The following is a 5488-nucleotide window of genomic DNA, read 5'->3' as shown; positions in this document are numbered from 1 at the left end:
CAACTCACCTGTATTCAATTCATACTGGGCTTTGCCATGTGCCTAGCACATGTGATAAGTGACTCATGTCTCTGCTGTCGAGGAGCCTATGGGAAGAATCTCCCCATCCTTTATGGCCAGCTTTGAGTCTCACCTCTGTTAATCCTTTGCCATTTCCTTTAGCAGAAGCAGTTGACTCCGAAGGGTTGTCTTGTGAAAGAGGGCTTAGTCTGGCTTTCATGAACCCCATAGGACAGAGCTAAGACTAGGAGAGACGCAAAGGGTAGAAGGGAGGTGAGAGAGATGTGAGCTGATGGTACAGGGATTTTGGCTCCATGAAGGGAGGTGCTTCTATCAGCTGTGTGTACTCTAGCAGAGACTGAGTGGGTGTGTATTGAGGGATGAAGGTAAAGAGAAGGGGGCAAGGAGACCACTACTGGAGAAGTGGGCTAGTGTGGGGGTGAGGACATGAGCTCTGGAGGCAGTGGACTGCCTGGCTTATTATCCCAGCTCCACCAAGTTTCTGCTGTGTGACTTGGGCACATACCTTCGTCTCTCTGAGCCTCAATTCCCTCATTTATAAGATGGGGATAATAAGTTTATCTCACAATGTGGCTGTTAGCATAAAGTAATTAAATTTATGCCTGGTACAAAGAAAGAGCTCAACAGATTCTAGCTATGATTATTACTAGTCTTCACTGAGTGCCAGCTACACCCAGGCACTGTGCCAGGAGCTTTCACTTCCGTCGTCTTTCTGAGCATCCCAGCTGGTAATCCTATGTAGGGATTATTGAACCCATTTTACAGATGAAGAGATGAAGGCTCAGAGAGGCTGCCTCTTGCATCACGCAGCTGGTGAAGGATGGAGTTGGACTTCACATTCAGACTTTTCTAACTCTACTGCTCATGTTCTCCTGCCTGCCTTTGTCTGCTGCTTCTGAAGGGATGACTGCTCTGAGCTGCAGAGATTATAAGACTTCCATCCCAGTTCCCATCTGGGGCACTCTTTTGGACTTCTCTATTTTTAGCCTTGAGTTGTTAATTATTGTTTTGTGTGTGTTTTCTCTCTTTCCCAGAGAGCATGAGATCAACAAAATACTTCTTCTCCATAGCACCTGGAGCATTGACTTTGACAATGAAGCCACAGAATTTATGGTGTTTCCCTTTTTGCATTGCTTGCCAGGAAGCTCGTGCTTTTTGTCATATTGCTTCCTCCCGCTTTCCATGGTTTTGGTTTTCTACCTTTAATGGCCCTTTTTGTTTTGTTTTTTGTTTTTATTTTAATGGTCTTTTTATTTGTTTTATTCGTGTTTATTTGTGGGAAAAAAATAAACTGTTCCAGTCATAGAAGCAACTGAGTAAATAGAGGTTGAATTAAATGGAAAAGGAAAGATTGCAAATTACAGGTAAATAATTCAAACAAAACTACGAGCTTCAGGAAATGGATATGCCTTTCTCATATCTGTCCCCTGACAGTGTCTAGCCCTAGCTCTGGCTTGGTGAATTTTGCATGGAAAGCTCATTGGTGATTTTCCCTGTTGTGCCTGGGTCAATGGCTTTCCTTGCACTTAGAATATAATACAAAGGCCTGCCCTTTGGATTATAGGACTTACCCCTGCCCACCTCTTCCACTTCATCCTGTGTCACTTGTCCCCTTGCTCACCCAGGAGTGGTTACTTAGGCCATCTTTTACATCTACTCACAAGCCAAGGTCTTTCTTGCCTCAGGCAAAGAGGCTTTGCACATGCTGTTCCCTCTGCCTGGAGCCCCCTGCTCTCTCCCAGCCCCTGCTTTTGCCTGGCTCATTCTCCTTAATCTTCACATTTCATGTGAATGTCAGCATGTCCAAGAGGCCTCCTGACAGCTCTATCTAAACGGGTGGTGATATCTAGTCTCCAAAGATGGCTCTCAATTGTTCCTCGCCTCTCACGGGCACCCTCTGACTCCCATCAAGAGGTGGGCTCTATTCCCCCTCCCTCCACAACTGGGCCAGGCCTTGAGACTTGCTTTGGCTGGTGGAATGTGGCAGAGATAACTTGCTGAGACTCCTGAGGCTAGACCTTCAGATGGCTGGCAGCTTCTTCTCCCTGCCACTTGGAACCCAGCTGGCATGCGGCAAGGCTCACATCATGTAGAGAGACCACAGAGGGGAGCAATGGGGTGTTCAGGTCAACATCCCTAGATGAGTCCCAGCCAACTGTCAGCATCGACCCACCTGTATGCATGAGCCAGTGTGGTTGCCACAGCCCAGTCGAGCCCCTGGATGACTGCAGCCCCAGTCACCATTGCGTGGAACTGAGGAGCTGCCCAACTGAGCCCACAGAATTGTGAGAGATAATAAAATGTTCAGTATGCATGAGCCAGTGTGGTTGCCACAGCCCAGTCGAGCCCCTGGATGACTGCAGCCCCAGTCACCATCGCGTGGAACTGAGGAGCTGCCCAACTGAGCCCACAGAATTGTGAGAGATAATAAAATGTTCATCATTGTTTTAGGCCACTAAGTTTTAGATAACCAAATGAGAGGTGAACCCGTGATATTTTAAAAATCATTGCCCGCATGCATTTACTTCATAGCATTCGTGACAATCTATAATTATATAATTATTTGGTCCTTAACTGGCTAGTTTTCTCTCTTCCCCTCTAGAACACGAGTTACAGGATGCAGGGACCATGTCTGCCTTGACCACTGCTGCCCCCAGCATTGAGCCCAGTAATTGGCATGTAATAGGAGCTGAATGAATGAATGAGCAAGTGAATGAATAAAAGGCATCAGAGTGGTCCTGCAGTGTCCCCAACGGCCAGTGTCAGTCTCTGTGGCTGGAGCCCAGGCTGGGACAACACCAGGAAGGAGGTGGGTATGGCTCAAACCTTGGCTCTCAGGGGCTTCCACAACTCAGCCTTGTACAGCCTTTGCTGACACCACCTCTGCACCCCAGACCTCCAGACCCCTGCCAGGGAGAATTGCCCTTTCCCTTCCCGATGCCCTTCTGTACCCTGTGTGGCTCCCCCATTCGGGGACCTGGGGGGTCTCTGTGTATGTTTGAGTGTACAGACGATGAAAGCAAAACAGAGTAGTGGGTACAAATGAGGGCCCTGGACCCAGAGACCCCCGCTTTGAACCTTGGCTCTGCCACATGCTGAGTGGTCTCGGAACCATGGCTACAGCTAGAGTTCACTCATGTAGGAAGTGCTCTGTAGGCGTGAACTTGTACTACAGTTAGTACGTGTCAGGTACTGTTCTAATGCTTTTATTCCGTACAACCTTGTGAGACAGTCGCTTTTATTATTCTCCTTATACAGATGAAGCAACTGACGCATAGATATCTTGCCCAAGGTTGTGCTGCCAGTAAGTGGCTAGAGACAGGTTTTTTTTTTTTTTTTGTCTTTTTGTCTTTTTCCGTGTCCGGCAACGGATCGCAACCCTCGGTGTTGCTCCTGCGCCTTGCTCAGCCAGTGAGCGGGCACCGGTCCACATGTGGGATCCGAACCCTCGGGCGGGAGCGCCGCCGCGCTTCCCAAGCGGCGCACTATCCATTGCGCCACCGGGCCAGCCCTAGAGCCAGGTTTTGAACCCTAGTAATCTGGCTCCAAGGCCCGCCTTCTTAGCCCCCATGGCATTCTGCCTCTCTGAGCCTCCGTTTCCTTATCTGTAAAGGGGATAATAATACCTGCTTACCAGAGCTGTGTTCATACATGATTTGGCAGTGCCTGGCACATTGTAGGTTCTCAATAAGTCCCAGTTTGCTTTGGAAGTATAGCAGGGGCCTGACCAGGAAGGGCTTTGAAGGTTTTACTGTGAGGACACTGGGGAGCCACTGAAGGTTTCTGATTGAAAGAGTGACATAAAGAAACTGTGGTTTAACTTAATCAAGTTCTGTCCTTTCCCTCCTCCGTACCCCTCCCCCTACCAACACCTAGCTCCATGCTGCTTGATGTTGGTGTCTGAGTTTCACATCCTTATGTTTTATTGCCCCATGAGATTTTGAGATTTGAGCTGTTTAAGGGCCATGACAGGTCATTCCGGACTTCCTGAGATGAGCGGGTGGGAAGGGATGCTCTCCTCCCCTCATGATAGACGCTCTTGATCTTGCTGGTCTCTTCTCAAAGGGCTGCCTCAGATAGCCCGCCCAGGGCCCCATGTCTTTCTCTGCTTCAAGCGCTAGCAACCGAGTGAGGTGCCTGGATTCTTTTACTATCAGCTTCTTATTCCGCTTGGAATCCTTTGTGCGGCGGCGTGGGGAAGGCAGGGGGGTGAGACTGAGACTGGCGACTCATTAGGGGAGGGAGGAGGGAAGGAAAATGATAGAGCCACAGGGAGACAGAGAGGGACAGAGGTCGAGAGAGAGAGAAGGTGGGGGGTGTGGGGGAGGCTGGGCTCATTGCCTCGGGGCTGGGTGCACTTGGTGACAAGAATGGGTCATGTGACTTAGGGTTGTGTTCCTTTGTTCTGACAGATGCTGTAGCCACGTGCAGGTACACACACATATGCACACACTTGCACATACAGTACATGTGTCCGTACGGGTTTGAGCATCTGCGACATAGTACGTGCCCCTCTGGGTTTCCCTGTGCATGTGAATGTGCCGGTGACCTCTGAGTACACGTAGATGGAGTGTGTAGAGAACCACAGGTGCACACCCACCCTCAGCCTGCACATCACCTCCTCCATGTGCCCTGCCCTGGGTTAGGGCACCCTCCTCTTCTGGCGGTGGCATTACCACATTCCTCAGCAAGTCTCTGTTTACCTGTCCACATCTCTGTCTCTATTGAGAGCTTCCTGCAGGAAAGCCCATGTCTTGTCATCTCTGCAATCTAGGAAGCAAACTCAGGGCTTGGAAGAGGGAAGGTGTTCAATAAATGCTGACAGATTGAATGAATACAATTGTGAGTGGATCTAATTCCAGAAGTGTGTGTGGTTGTTGGGGTAGGGGGTGGTGTGTGCACACATGTACACATAGGGATATGTATATGGGCATACACACGTGCACACACACTGTGGGGAATATGGATGTGTCTGTAAGGTATACATCAGTGAACCTAAATGCACACACCACATCTACAGATGTATGGTATGCTGGTAAATGTTTAACAATTGGCTCTTCATTAAAAAAGAAATCCCTGATTGGTAGCCTTTGCCCATTTCCATGGTGTAAATACTCCCACTGTGGCTGATTTCTAGCTGCCCATGTGGTATCATTGAACACAGAGTTGGGAAGAGCTGCACAAGATTGGCTCACATGAGCCTGTGGGAGCTGGTCCATCACACCATGGGATTTGTGCCTGTCACAGCCCATGGCAGGGAGTGCATGCAGGGCAGGCAGGGCAAGGCTCTTCTGGCTTGGGAGAAGTCTGTGCAAGCTAGCTCAGAGATGCATCTTTCCAGAGCTGGTGCACCAGAGGAGCAGGCGGTTGCTGGCTACCAGCCCGCTGTCGTTGGAAGCTGATCCAGACTGATGCTCCTTGTTAGGCAGGTCTAGACACTCACCAAGATAGCCACCTCCCTCACCTC

This window comes from Galeopterus variegatus, unplaced genomic scaffold (assembly GCF_000696425.1).
Source record: "Galeopterus variegatus unplaced genomic scaffold, G_variegatus-3.0.2 Scaffold3067, whole genome shotgun sequence".
NCBI lineage: Eukaryota > Metazoa > Chordata > Mammalia > Dermoptera > Cynocephalidae > Galeopterus > Galeopterus variegatus.
The sequence above is the reverse complement of the archived record's forward strand: the minus strand, read 5'-3'. Positions refer to the sequence as shown.